The sequence below is a fragment of the Mustela putorius genome, unplaced genomic scaffold, assembly GCF_011764305.1.
Source record: "Mustela putorius furo isolate JIRA1106 unplaced genomic scaffold, ASM1176430v1.1 tig00000577_pilon_pilon_pilon, whole genome shotgun sequence".
NCBI classification, from domain to species: domain Eukaryota; kingdom Metazoa; phylum Chordata; class Mammalia; order Carnivora; family Mustelidae; genus Mustela; species Mustela putorius.
The window spans coordinates 6,451,068-6,464,162 of record NW_025421421.1 but is presented as its reverse complement, the minus strand read 5'-3'; the positions used below and the strand labels follow the sequence as shown (position 1 = coordinate 6,464,162).

At 51.8% G+C, this 13,095-nt stretch overlaps 1 protein-coding gene across 11 annotated transcripts in view; it reads left to right on the top strand.

Annotated features, from left to right (window-relative positions):
- The window catches only part of SGMS1 (sphingomyelin synthase 1), a 266,380-nt gene that overhangs the window by 34,029 nt on the left and 219,256 nt on the right, over nt 1–13,095 (top strand). The window lies entirely within an intron of this gene.

Below are 13,095 nucleotides of genomic sequence, written 5' to 3'. Positions count from 1 at the left end.
CCCTCTCTTGTTGGGCGTTTGTTTACCTTCTCTCCTGGGAGCAGGAGTCACAGATGCGCTCATGGTAGTCCCTTGTCCCCGCCATCGGCCGTGGTCCAGAGGGGATCCTCCTTGGAGCGGTCAGGAGGCCAGTGGTCACTTACACGCCAGGCCGCAGCCCGTGGGTCATCCCCTCACTCCGTCTCATCCCACGGGCTTTTTATCATCTGGCACTATCACCAGAAGTCTGGGGGTAGCACAGCTAGGTATTTTGAGAGAGAGAGAGAGAAAGAGAGATACCATGCTCCTGTAACTTTCGTTACAGTCTGTTGTCATAAGTTGTTCCATTTTCGTCGGAGTTCCTGTTGTTAACCTCTCACTGTGCCTGATTTAGAAATTACTCCTTACTCTAGGTGTGCATGTGTGGGAGAACATGCGGGGTGTCGAGTTTGGCACTGTCTGAGCTTTCAGGCACCTGCTGGGGTCTTCAAATGCATCCCCCTCAGGTGAGGAGAGACTACTGTATTGTATACATGGATTACTTGAACTTTCCTGCACATAGGTTTTGTTTTTCTGGGATTTAATCATTGTTTTGTGTTAATTTTAGAGAGGGAGAGCGAGCGAGAGCGTGCAGGGGGAAGGGCAGAGGGAGAGAATCTCAAGCAGTGAGATGGAGCGTGGAGCCTAGTGTGGGGTTTGATCTCACAACCCTGAGATCATGACCTGAGCTGAAACCAAGAGTTGGTTGAAACCAACCAATGGAGCCACCCATGCACACCAGTAATTGTCTTGTTTTAAAAAATATGGGTACTAATCGCTAATAAAGGTTAACTTCCGTGTAAGTCTGCTCTCAATAACTTAAGACATGAAGTATTTGGTCAGTTTTATCTTGTGGACAAGGTCTCTGCCTGAGGCTTGTGCCCGGTACGGTCCAGACAGCTGCCCCTTCAGCCCTGTTGGGCATCTCGGTTTGGCCTGGGCTCTCCCTTCAACACCGCCCTGGGGCTTCTCTGATTTTCTGGACCCGCTTCTCTGTTTGCCTCACTTCATGTTCTCCCCTTTCTCCGTTTCCTCCCTTGTAGCGGACCACATCTTCTGGAACTTTCCTAACAAATTATACGGCAGGGAAGACTTCGGAGTCATTTTGTATCTGAGTAATGTCACGTTCATATTTAGTTGACAGTCTGGCTGGGTGTGGAATTCCTGCTTGGACATCTGTGAACCTCAGAGGGGGAAGGCTTGTGCCTTGTCCTCGGGCTGCAGGTGAGATGCGGAGAAGCCCCAGGCTTTCGGATGCCCGACCCCTTGTCAGGCTGACTTTTCTTTTTCTCTCGGACTCTTAGTTCTTCTCCTTATCTTCAGTGCTCTGAAATTTCGTGAGACTGTTCCTTGCTGGGGAGGGTCTCTTTTCATTTACCGCGCTGAGATCCACGTGGGCACCTTCAGGCTGGAAACGCTTGTCATTTTTAGAAATTCTCTCGAAGTCAGTATTGACCTGCCTCCATCTTCGTTCATTCCTTCCCTCTGATGTTCCCATCAGTGTGGACTCACCGGTCCTGTGGCTGCCTTGGCTTTGCTCCCATTATTTTCGTGGAGTATTTTCTCAACTTTGCTTTCTCATCTTCTCTTAATGTTTTCCCTTTATTTTCTGACCACTCTGTTTCTCCTGCTGGTTGTTCTCTGGAGGCTTCTGTTTTGCTGAATCTTGTGATTTCAGGACAGAGTATTTTCTCATCGTTCTCCGAGGGGGTTGAACCTATGATTTTTCCTTCATTTTGAAGCTCCCCCCATAATTTAACTTCTGTTACGTTGCTTTTTTTCCCTTCCCGCTTCTGGCTTTCATGTTAGATACTGCTGTGTGTGCCTGGCGATCCTTGACTGTTCGTGCTTGAGAACGAGGCCTCACAAATGGGAAGACTGGGTTCTCACATCTGCCGAGTCTATTGGCAGCATCCATTTGCTTTCCAGCTCTAATCTTTTTTTTTTTAAGGTTTTATTTATTTATTTGACAGACAGAGATCACCAGTAGGCAGAGAGGCAGGCAGAGAGAGAGAGGAAGGGAAGCAGGCTCCCTGCTGAGCAGAGAGCCCGATGCGGGGCTTGATCCCAGGACCCTGGGATCATGACCAGCGGAAGGCAGAGGCTTTAATCCACTGAGCCACCCAGGCACCCCCCAGCTTTAATCTTTTAACCTCTCGTCTTGTCCCTGTCCCTGTGGCTTTATGCTTTAAAAGCATTAATTCTTGTTTGGGGGTTTTAGGAGGCAGACGACTAGCTCTACATGTTCATTTCACCGGCTTTAATAGGAAGTCAGTGTACAAGTCTTCCCAAACTCCAGGCGGGCCTGGTAGCCTTGGTGTTTCCCACCAGCCCGTGGGGGTGAGCCTTCCTGGTGTCCTCTTATGTTTACGGTGTGATGTATATTTGGATGGTCTCAGCAGTGACCCTGGCTTTCCTGGTAGCTCTGCTGTAGCTGTCTGCTCTTCTCAGTGAAAGGCTTTCATCTTGGATATAAAATACCAATAAATTTATAAATAAATAGGCTTTGAGACAAAAAATAAGAATCCTTAAAAAAGTTGTATTGATGTTTCTAAAAGGAATTTTCCGAGCGTAAGCGCATAATCCTCAGATTAAAGTGCGGCTGACACATTAAGCCTTCTCCCATGGAAAGCGGAATAATAGGGCTTTAATGCCGGTTGTCCTTGACCACCCACGAAGGGCGTGCCCGTGGGCTGGACAGGCTGGACAGTGAGGTGGCGTTGGTGATTACGATCCCTGGTGACTGCTTCAATGAAGCCCTCAACGTTTGGGTTGCCAGAGGGACAATCAGAAACTCTGGGAAAGAAGGAATCTGCATTCTGAGAGCAGGTCTCTGACGAAATTAAGCAGTTTTTAGGAGGGCAGTGTGGTTCTTCAAGGAGAGGCCGATGACCTTGGATTATTTCACGATGTGGCCCTTGTGGTGACACGTGTGGCTGCTTTGGGTCCTCCCGGCGTGTTGGATGTGTCTTCTGCGGATCCCTCCTCCCCCCACCAAGTGGTGAATACCACTGCCTCATAACCTGACAGCCCCTTCTGGCCCTGCTGGTGACGAGATAAGGGCATCAGGGGACCTGCGGCTCTGGGCGGTGACAGCCCTTCAGTACCCGCTGCCTTCACCCCCAGGAGATGGATGGAAGGCCTCTCGGCCTCTCTGCTGACCGCCATGGAAGCTTGCCCAGGACACTTTTCTCTCTCCAGGAAGACCTGCATGGAAAACCCAGACACTGCTTTCTCCTTAAAAGCATAAGAGACTTTTAGTCTCAGGAAACAAACTGAGGGTTCCTGGAGGGGCGGGGGTGAGAGGGATAGGGTGGCTGGGGATGGACACTGGGGAGGGCATGTGCTGTGGTGAGTGCAATGGACTGTGTAAGACTGACGATTCACAGACCTGTACCCCTGAAACAGATAATACATATATGTTAGTTAAAAAATATTCAAACAAATAAAAAGAAAAGCATTGACTTTCGATTACTCTGTAAACCTTGGAGGAAGTCAGATTCATGGATTTCCGAAGCTTCAAGAGTCTCTTACTTGCTTTTGTTATTAAAGCCACTGCCCGGCTCAGCGTCCTTTTCATTTGTCTTGAGGCGGAGCTGAAGCGAACAGGGAGCCGGGTCCTGCAGAGACGCCTGCGTGTTGACTGAGTTTTTAAAAACAGTAGCTCTGACTGCATTGTGGACTCTTGCATGTCCGGTAGGGACCCTTTCTGGGAAACTGGCGACCCCTCTCCTCCTCCATGTTCTTGTGTCTCTCCCTTGTGCCTTCCCAGGCCAGCTCCTTGTCTCTCCATGTGTCTGGGAGCGAGAGATTCTGGGAGCCGTGGTGGTGACTTGGGCTGGGACCAGAGCTTGTGGGGCCAAGGGCACCCTGCATGCGGTGACGGGTGAGCTGACCCACGTGCGGGCGAGGTTTCCCAAGTTATGTCATCCATCAGAGCTGCTGCCTCTGGCACTTGGCCACTTCCGAGGCCCTGGCCCGAGTACAAGCAGAACGCTTCCTTAGTTACCCTCAACTTCACGGAAGCACCCTAAGTGTTCTGAAAGACTTTATTTTTATTTTTTTAAATTCTGAGGGTCAGCAAAGGAAAATAAACTTTTCTAAAAAATTAAGTTAAATTTTTTAAAATTAAAAGCAGAACTACTGTTCTTTACAGAAAACACAGTTTCAGGGCTCGTCCAGAGCTCGCTTGCTCCCAGGGCATGAGGCCCTAGCTCTGCGTGGTGTTGGGAGATTGCTGGAAGAGAGTGTGGGAGGAGTCAGACATGGACAGTTTCCAAGTGCTTTAAATTCTGTGGCTGCAGGGCAGCCGCCATGTAAAATGTGGCTGTGTGGCCAAGGTGATGTTGCACTTGGTGTGTGTCTCGGTTATAATTTGTATCCCACAGACGAGGAAGGGGAGAAGTGTATCACACACCGGGGAGGCCAGGGAACGTGTGATGGTGGGAAAGGAAGAGTTACATTTCTGAGCTCATTTCTGAGCTCGGTGATTTTGTGACTCAGAACCTGTAGGAGACAGACCACAGCTTTGTGGTTTGGATTTCAGATTGTCCTCAGTAGGCCCCCTCATCGGGTTGAGAATTTTAACCACTTTGTTTCTTCCCTGTGGAACACATTGCTCTTCAGACAGAGTGTGAATGAAATATTCTGTCTGTCCTGGGACACCCCCTACTCTTACAGGGGGAGGAGAAGAAAGGGTGGCATTTATGGAATTTGGCGATTCTGCTCAAAGGCGTGTGTTCCTCCAGCTGCAGCTGTGGTGGCCGCTGGAGAGGGGACAGGGGGAGGCCGAGCAGCTCTGAGATCAGCATCCTCGGTGAGGGCTGTCCTCTGACAGTGGGCTTCTCACGCAGGAACCCGGGTTTTGGTGCCTTTCATAGAGGCCGTGGTTGCAACATTGATGGATTCACTGTAGAGTACATCACAGGGGTGAACTGGCCATGTTTCTGTTCGGAGAGAGGGGCTCTCCCTGCAGATGAGCTGTGCTTGCATGTCTGTACCCCAGCTTCTTGTGGAGCACCCCATGGATCAGAAGCTGGGGCCCAGTGACAGTGCTGGCTGGTTGGTGGGGGTCCCCCAGTCTTTACCATGGGAAGCATGATGCCCCTGAGATGGTTTGCTCTACTGGGGGGTGGTGTTCAGTGGGAGGCATGATAGGCTGGCGCGTGGGAGCTGAATGGCCCTGGGGAGATCAGAAGCATGTGTTTTTTTAGATGAATGGTTATACTCCTTGGCTTTATTTTTGTTTTGGTTTCCTGTAGAACTTAGAAAAGCCCTTCAGAAGGTGCTGGAGATGTTTTTGTCCATGCTCGGGCCATTGCTCTCGGGGTTGAGTGTAGGCCCTGGATCCTGACTGTGGTGCTGCCTGCAGTGGTGCTCACGGGGGAGTGGCTCTCAGGAAAGCTTTCTGGAAGGTTCTGTGTTAGCGTTCCAAGCTCCAGTAGTGTTTTGCTTTAATGATGGAGGCTGGTCCTGTGGTTTGTTCCCTTAACATGCACACTGAAAACGAGAATGAGGAGGGATAGGACAAGAGCTTGTACAGAAAGGGCAGAAGAGCAGAACAAAAACAATCTCTTCCCCACTGGCGGACATCTACAACTTACTTATATTTTGTTTAAAAAATTAACATACAAGTGGGCATTCTCTGGAGTACTGTGTTTTCTGCTAATTCTGGTAAGGTCACAGTCTTGGTTTTAGTAATGGAACCTCCTCTTTAAGTGTGTGTGTGTGTGTGTGTGTGTGTGTGTGTATTTTCTTTCCAAAAACCCAGTATGCAGAGCAGATGACTGTGATGCTGTCTGTGATGCTGAGTGTGAGGGTCCCCTGTGTCACCTGTCTCCATTACCCCCCGTTTAGACCTTCAGCCTACTGTTCAGAATGCTTGAATCCGGTGAATTCTGTCATTTTATGGGCAGGGAGCTGTGCATTTTGACCTTTTTGTCCCAACAGGTGAGAATGTTGGGGGTCGAAGCAGTGGAAGGGTACCACTGACGGAGGCTGTCCAGACTTTGATTCCTCTGTTATTCGGGAAACCCTGTGTGGTCCAGTATCCTAGCTCCCTGGCCTGTGAGTCTAATCCCACGGTCGTGGTTTCAGGAGTTGCTTTGTTTTGACCAGAAGGAGGAATGTGAGCTTGGACAAGGTAGTCCGTGCCCGTGATCCTGGATTCCCTAGTACAAAATGGTCAGCTGGCTGGTGGACACCTAGTGTACTTATATTTCTGGTTAAAGAGATGACCCCGTGGTCAGAATGTCTCCAGAATGCCCGGCGGTGGCAGTTCCTCTCTGATTTCCCTGTGTAGCTGTTGAGTTGTTGTTGGAGTTTCCCTTGGTAGCAAGTGTCCTATATGGATCTGGGTATAAATTCCAGCTTTTTGCCTGTGACCGTGGGGAAGTTACTTCACCGTGCAAACCCTGGTTTTCTCTTCTGTAAACTGGGGATGTTGTTTGCTTCTGGGTTATTGTTGGGATTAAATGGGATTTTATATATGTATATATATATATATATATAATGTGTGTGTATGTGAGTCTTATGTCCATGTTAACAGGTAGATTTTTGTATCTCTGCTCTCTGTGCACATGTGCACGTGTGTGCTCAGTACGGCACCTGGCACGTGGTAGGAGCTGGATGCGCAGCGGATGTTACTGTACTGTTATATACTGTTTGTTGTAGTTACACCCCAGCACTGAGAGGGGCTGAGCTTGTTCAGTGCCCTCCATGTACAACCCTCCCAGACACAACATCACTTGCTGTAGACAAATGCAGACAGAATTGCATTTGAATTGCATCCAGGTTCCGTTTACTTCTTTTAGTTCTTTTTCTTATTTTTCTGACTCTTAAGGCTTTGTCTTCTTCTCATGTTCAGTGCATTCTCTTAAAAAGTCTCGACTGTTGAAATGGACATGACATTCCTCTGGGGCAGGACATGTGGGCTGCCTGGGCTCTGGCAAAACAGCCTCATCAACAGGTCTTTATCTTTTTATGTTTTGGGCTTTACTGTTCTCTCCACGGACACTGAGGCTCCAGAGAGGATTGTTATGAAACAAACTGCATTTATGGGGCAGCCATTCATTTTTCTACTTTTTGTAGTAATTTGATCAAAGCCTGGGTCAGCAAGAGAGGACTGATGTGTGCAGTTGGGCTTGATGAATTCCGAGGTGAAGACTGTTTTGGCAGTTAGCTTGTCCAGAAGGATCGTGGGCAGAAGCAGTTTCTTTTAGCACTTTCAGAAGTGGCAGAGACTGGAAGGGTCCCCATTACCCTTTCAGTAGGATTCTGCCTGGAAACGCGGGACATAGGACAGAAGCACACTCACTGCATCTTTACCTTCACTTGTTTTCAAAAGATTAGTCTATTTATTTTAGAGAGAGAGAGAACAACAGAGAGAGCATGAGCAGGGGGAGCAGTAAGCAGAGGGGGAGGGAGAAGCAGACTCTGTGCTGAGCATGGAGCCCAAAATCACAGCCTGAGCCAGATTCAGAAGTCGGGTGCTCAACCGACGGAGCCACGCAGGCGCCCCTGTTTTCACGTTAAAAAACAAAATCTTGTGTAATGCAGTGGCATTAGCTATACCTATAAGCGTCCAGATTATGCAGTTTTTTCTAGCTTACTAAAAGAGTAAGTTCAGGACAGCTGCAGTCCGAAGGGATGCCCATTTCCTTCGCATCATTAACACTGTAAGGATTTATCTGAGGCTCGATGACAAGACTGACTTGATTTCCTATGAGCGATGCCAGCTCTTAGCCTGCTGTGCTGTTGAGGGACAGAGACCCTGAGAAGCTTCTTGGGGGACTGTTTGTGCAGGTGAGGAAGGCTGGTTGAACTAGGAAAGACTGAAGACAGCACCTTCCATTACCTGAGCTTCCTTCTGGGAAGCAGAGGCCAGGGAGTCTGGAAGAGTTTCCCATGGTTTTCCTGGAGGCTCACAGTCTGCAGGCCTTTGCCAGTGTAAAACTGTTTTAAGAAGGGGAGCCCTGCATTCCTAGGTCAGCAGAACGCCCCAAGAGAGCCACAGAGAAGGTCACCACCATCATTGTTGTTTGGTGCCCTGGGTCTGGGGCGCCATCTTGGGGCCTTCTCCCAGGCCGGGCCACCAGGCTGCTCTGTGGGCATTCGCCCGTGGCCTCTGAGGGGACGGGAGACTCCGGGAGGGCCAGGCTGTGTCACAGTGGCTGAGTCAGCCCTGACCCCGGACCCACTCGACTCCAGAGGCCACGTCGTTACCACCACCTTTTGTGGCCTCCCAGCTAGAAAAGAGCCTGCTTTTCACTCCGAAATCTCTGCCCTCTCTGCTGCCCTCTGCCCCCATTTCCTGGCATCCTATGGGTCACCTCTCTCCTAAACCTCCAGATTTCCTATTCACGTCACTGCCAAGTCTGCAGGGGGCCCAGGCAGCCCTTGCTCACCCCGGACAGAGAGACGTTACCCACGCAGGGGAGGGGGACCGTGGAGCGCAGACGCGATCGGGGGTCGGTGTGCTCTCAGTCCAGGTGGGGAGGCAGGAGCGGGGCGCTATGAGTGACGTGGACGTGGTGGCGGGGTCTGGGTGCGTCCTGGTGTCTGTGGAGGGAGGGGGCAGCGGCCCGGGGCCCTGGGGTGTCGCCGGCGAGACATCCCCCCAGACGCTGGTATTCTGTCCCTCCGTGCGTCTGCTCCTTCGCTCATTCCGTCTTCACGTGAGCGCTCAGCAAGAGGGACCAAGCTGTAGCATTTTCAGGCTCTTTGTGGGGCCACATAGGAACAAAAAGCACGAGGAATTTTATCTGCTTCCTTTTAATAGGAGAAAAAGGACATTTGGAGAAAAGAGTGATACATATATATCGCTGTGTAAAAATATTGCTCTTACAGTACCAGATGCTTTTTGCTCATGAAATGACGATGATGTTTGCTCTGTTCTAGGAACGTGATGGTCCAGGCAAAAGTGTTTGAATGATCTTGCCTGCTCGTTCCCGAGTGAATGAGACTCACGTCCCCGGCCCCCTCCCCATGCCTGACAGGTGGCAGCGTGAAGAGGCTGGGGAGACGTAACATAACGCTGTTTCATGATTTCCCGAAGCCAGGCATTTAAATACACAATGTAACGATGAACTAAGAGATACGTAGTTTAGAAAGTGAATATTTCTAGAAAGTCTAAGATTAAGGGAATGTTTGACTGAAGTGGGAAAGGATTTCTTCCCCCGTTTCCTCCCTGTGGAAAAAGGAAACTTGGGAGCATTTGAGATAAGTGTGTGTGTCTGTTTTTTAAAGCCTACTCTGTGATGCGTTGGAAGCAGGAATCCCGAAGTCCCATGCCTCTGGGGGCCAGACAGGTGACAAACCGGTGATGTGGGTTGGATAGTAAATAATTGCAGAGCCTGGGTCCTGTGACCCACTGGAAAGCCACGTGTCCCTTACCCAGGAGCAGATGCTGCTGGGACCTGCCCTGTGTCACCATATGGTGGCCCATGTGGGGCAGGGAGCCAGGTCTTACCATCTTAATAGAAATCCAGACTTCTAAGGAGCTGATGGAAAGCCGGAACGCCAGGGCCCTGTGGGCCAAACAGAACCCATATGTGGTTGCTTCTGGCTTGTAGGCTGTCTCACTGAGCCCTTCGGTTTTGTGCCACTGGAGTAGATTGTATAGAACCCAGAACACTCAGAAAATAATCTCCTGGGTGTTTTACATTGAGAAATAAAATTCTCAAGCCTGAGTTACAGAAGGGTCAGTTGGGTTTGAATTGTCCTCTCTCTGCTTCTCATGACTTCAAGCTACAATTGCAGAGCAGAGTGCCTCGCACACAGTGGACCTTGAACAGAGGTTTGGCTAAACTGCGGTGATGCTAAAAAGCGTCATAATCCGCAGTTTTCTGGTTTCCGAGGATCAGAGAGAAATTCGAGAACAGAAGAAGCTGTGGACAGAAGAGCACAAAGAAACTCGGTCTGTTTTCTGGTTGGAGTGCCCTCCTCTGGGTTGGGCACACAGAGGAAGCATGTGTTTGCAGAAACGAGGGCGCTAGCGTAAAGGTCAGGGTGCGCGAAGGAAGATGCGGCGGACGCGTGGAATACTACTTTGCAGTGCGAGTCTTTGCTAAGTCTCATTTTCTGAGCCATCGCTTCTCTGGTTTAGCTGTTTTTGATGTTTTATTTTTGTCCTCCTCTTACACTTCCGAAAGCCAGAGGTTGTCAGAATTTTCCGGCGTCGGTCCATGTGGTCTTGGTTGCAAATAAGAGCTTGAGCAGAAAAAGCATTTGTTGGAAGAATATGGGACAGTTCCCAAAGGAGGCTGGGTGGTAGGAGCCCGAGCCAGGACTGTACCATGGGGGCGGGGCCACCACGGTGCTCTGGGCACCCCAGTGAGGATGCACTTGCTGGTGCCAGCCAGGCAGGCTGGACAGGCCTCTCTGTGTCACTTGGCGGCTGCCTTGCCCTGGGTGGGAGCATCTGACGGTGCCAGCCTCGGGGACATGTGCACATGCTGGGTGCCCGCGGTGGGTGGTGCAGGGGGACATTCTGGCTTCCTCTCAGCGTCTGTGACTGGTGGGCTCCCATCCCACTGGTGCTCCCCTGTGGATGTGGAGATGAGGCGCTGGACGCAGTGGCAGGTTAAGTCCCCCCGTCCCTCCCTGAGGAAGACGCAGAAGCCAGCTCGAGGCTCTAGAGTTGGAGGCCGCGCTGCTCCCAGCACGTGGCTCCTGGTGGTGGAATGAGGTGTCCACGAAGTCGCTTGCTTGGCTGACCGTCAAGCAGAGGTGGTGATCCACTTAGGCCTGACTCCCAGGTGCACACCCCGAGCTGCGTCTTACCCAGGTGTGTCTCTGATGTCATGCGCCTGACTGTGTTGAAGACGCCTTCCCTCGACCTCCAGCCGAACGCCGGCGGTGTTGATCGCCAGCAGCTTTGGCAGGAGATCGTGCTGCCTGCACAGAGGACTCGGCGTTGGCTTTGCTGCTGTGGGACTGCCATGTGTCCGCGTGGATGGTGCGCGTCTTCTTCTGGATCAGTGTTTAGAGAATGGTTTTTGTGTTTTGTGTGTCCTGCAGATGCCTCCTGCTTGTCTGCTGGGTGCCAGGCCCTGTACTAAGCCCAGGGATACTGAGTGGGACCACTGCTGCCCGTCAGTGCTCGTGTCGGCGAGAAGAGAAGGGTAGGGTGGCAGTACGTAAGCACCGAGCTTATTTACTGCAAAGCTGGCAGTAGAGGAACGGAAAGGAAACTGTAAAGGGTAAGCACCGTTGAGAGTCCGTCGAGGGAAAGAAGGTGGCTGTGCCTTTGAGTGAGGGGCCCGGGCAGGCCCCAGGAGTACCAGCAGAGCACCAGGCTTGCTGGAAAGCCCCATTCAGTGTTTAGAAAAAGGGTTCCATTAAAGTACATAGAACGGAAACTCACCATCACCAGGTAAATGCAGGTTTCTGCCTCCAGGTTAAGATGCAGACCCTTCCCAGCCCTCTAGAGGTGCATGTGCCCTTCCCAGCCTGCCGCTCTCCCTCCCGGCAGGAGTGAGCACCGCCCTGACTCAGTGCTGCTCTCTTCCTGGTGCTGTGGGTTTTCTGTTTCACACCGTGCCAGAGCTGCTGTCCCCGCGTGGGTCTATCACTGCATGCTGTTCCCCGGGCCCAGGAGAGCTGGCGTCCTGACTCCCTGTCTAGCCTGCTGTCAGCGCTCGGGTGCGTGCACAGTTGACAAGAGCAGGACCGTGTGTTGGTGCCGGGGTCTTGTGTTGTGTGTTTGCATGTCTGCTTGGACCACAGGTTCTTGCGTTTGGCCTGAGGCCTGGAGTCTCCCAGAGCCCTGGATGGAGCCTGCATGTCCTGTGGGCCGGCCCCTTGTCCTCCTGTGGCCCTCCGGGTGGCAGGTCCCGTGTTGGGGCCTGCGTGAGAGCCCCGGGAGCTGTCACCGGTGCGGCCGGTGGCACGTGAGGCCAGCTGTCAGCGCCTTTGATCTGAACACATGTGGGTCTGGTCAGAAACCCTGAGCCCGTGCATCCCAGGATCCGAGACCCCCGCCGCTGTGGGACAGACTGCATAGGAGAGCCACTCCATAAATAGAGCCTCTTACAGAGGACGATTCACATTGGTTTTCAGTGTCTCAGTGTTCTGTACCAGTCCGTGTCGTAGTACCTTGCTCTCGCTGAATGAGCAGTCACTGCGGTGGCCCCAGGCTGCCTGGCCTGTGGATGGAAGGTCTTCCTGCAGGGGGGGTGTGGGGGTGTGGCCGGAGAATGATGGAGAATGAGGGTTTAGATGCAGTGATGGCCAGGGGCCTCCACCTGCCCTGCGGGCTTGTCGCCTGGATGCCTGGAGAGGGCACGTAGCTGAGAGGCTTCCTGGGGATGGGGAGAGCCAGAGCTCCCCTGACACCATGCAGCAGGGAGGCTGGCTTTGAGGTGGGGCGCTGGGGGTCGTGGGCAGATGCACAAGGAAGGCGGCAGAGAGGATGCTCCCATTCCTTGGCGGGTTGGAGACATCCTCTAGGCTGTGATTTTGCTCTTCCAGCCTCTGCGTGGTGACAGGCACGGTCGGCTGCCTGTGTAAACGGCAGGGTGAGGGGTGTGTGCGCCTGCTGGTGTGTGTGTCAGAAATGGAGCTTCCTGAGTCTCCCACCGGACCCACTGAACTGTAACCCATGGGTGTCAAGGCCAGGAATCTGCATTTTTTTTTTAAAGATTTTATTTATTTATTTGACAGAGAGAAATCACAAGTAGACGGAGAGGCAGGCAGAGAGAGAGAGGGAAGCAGGCTCCCTGCTGAGCAAAGAGCCCGATGCGGGACTCGATCCCAGGACCCTGAGATCATGACCTGAGCCGAAGGCAGCGGCTTAACCCACTGAGCCACCCAAGTGCCCCAGGAATCTGCATTTTAATGAGACAGTTCAACTCTGTGCACGGCAGAGTCCTAGATTCCCTGATCTCCAAAGCGGTCGTTTCATTCATGCATGTGGGTGGGGGTTGAGTTGGATCAGGGAGAGACTTCCAAGAAGGGATGGGCCTCCAGTGTGATCCGTAAGACTGAGATGCGTGTGAACTAGGGTGAGTTTTCCATACTCTGCGCGAGAGTCTCAGATTTTAAACTCGTCCTTTCTGTGAAATGCTGAAGCCAGAT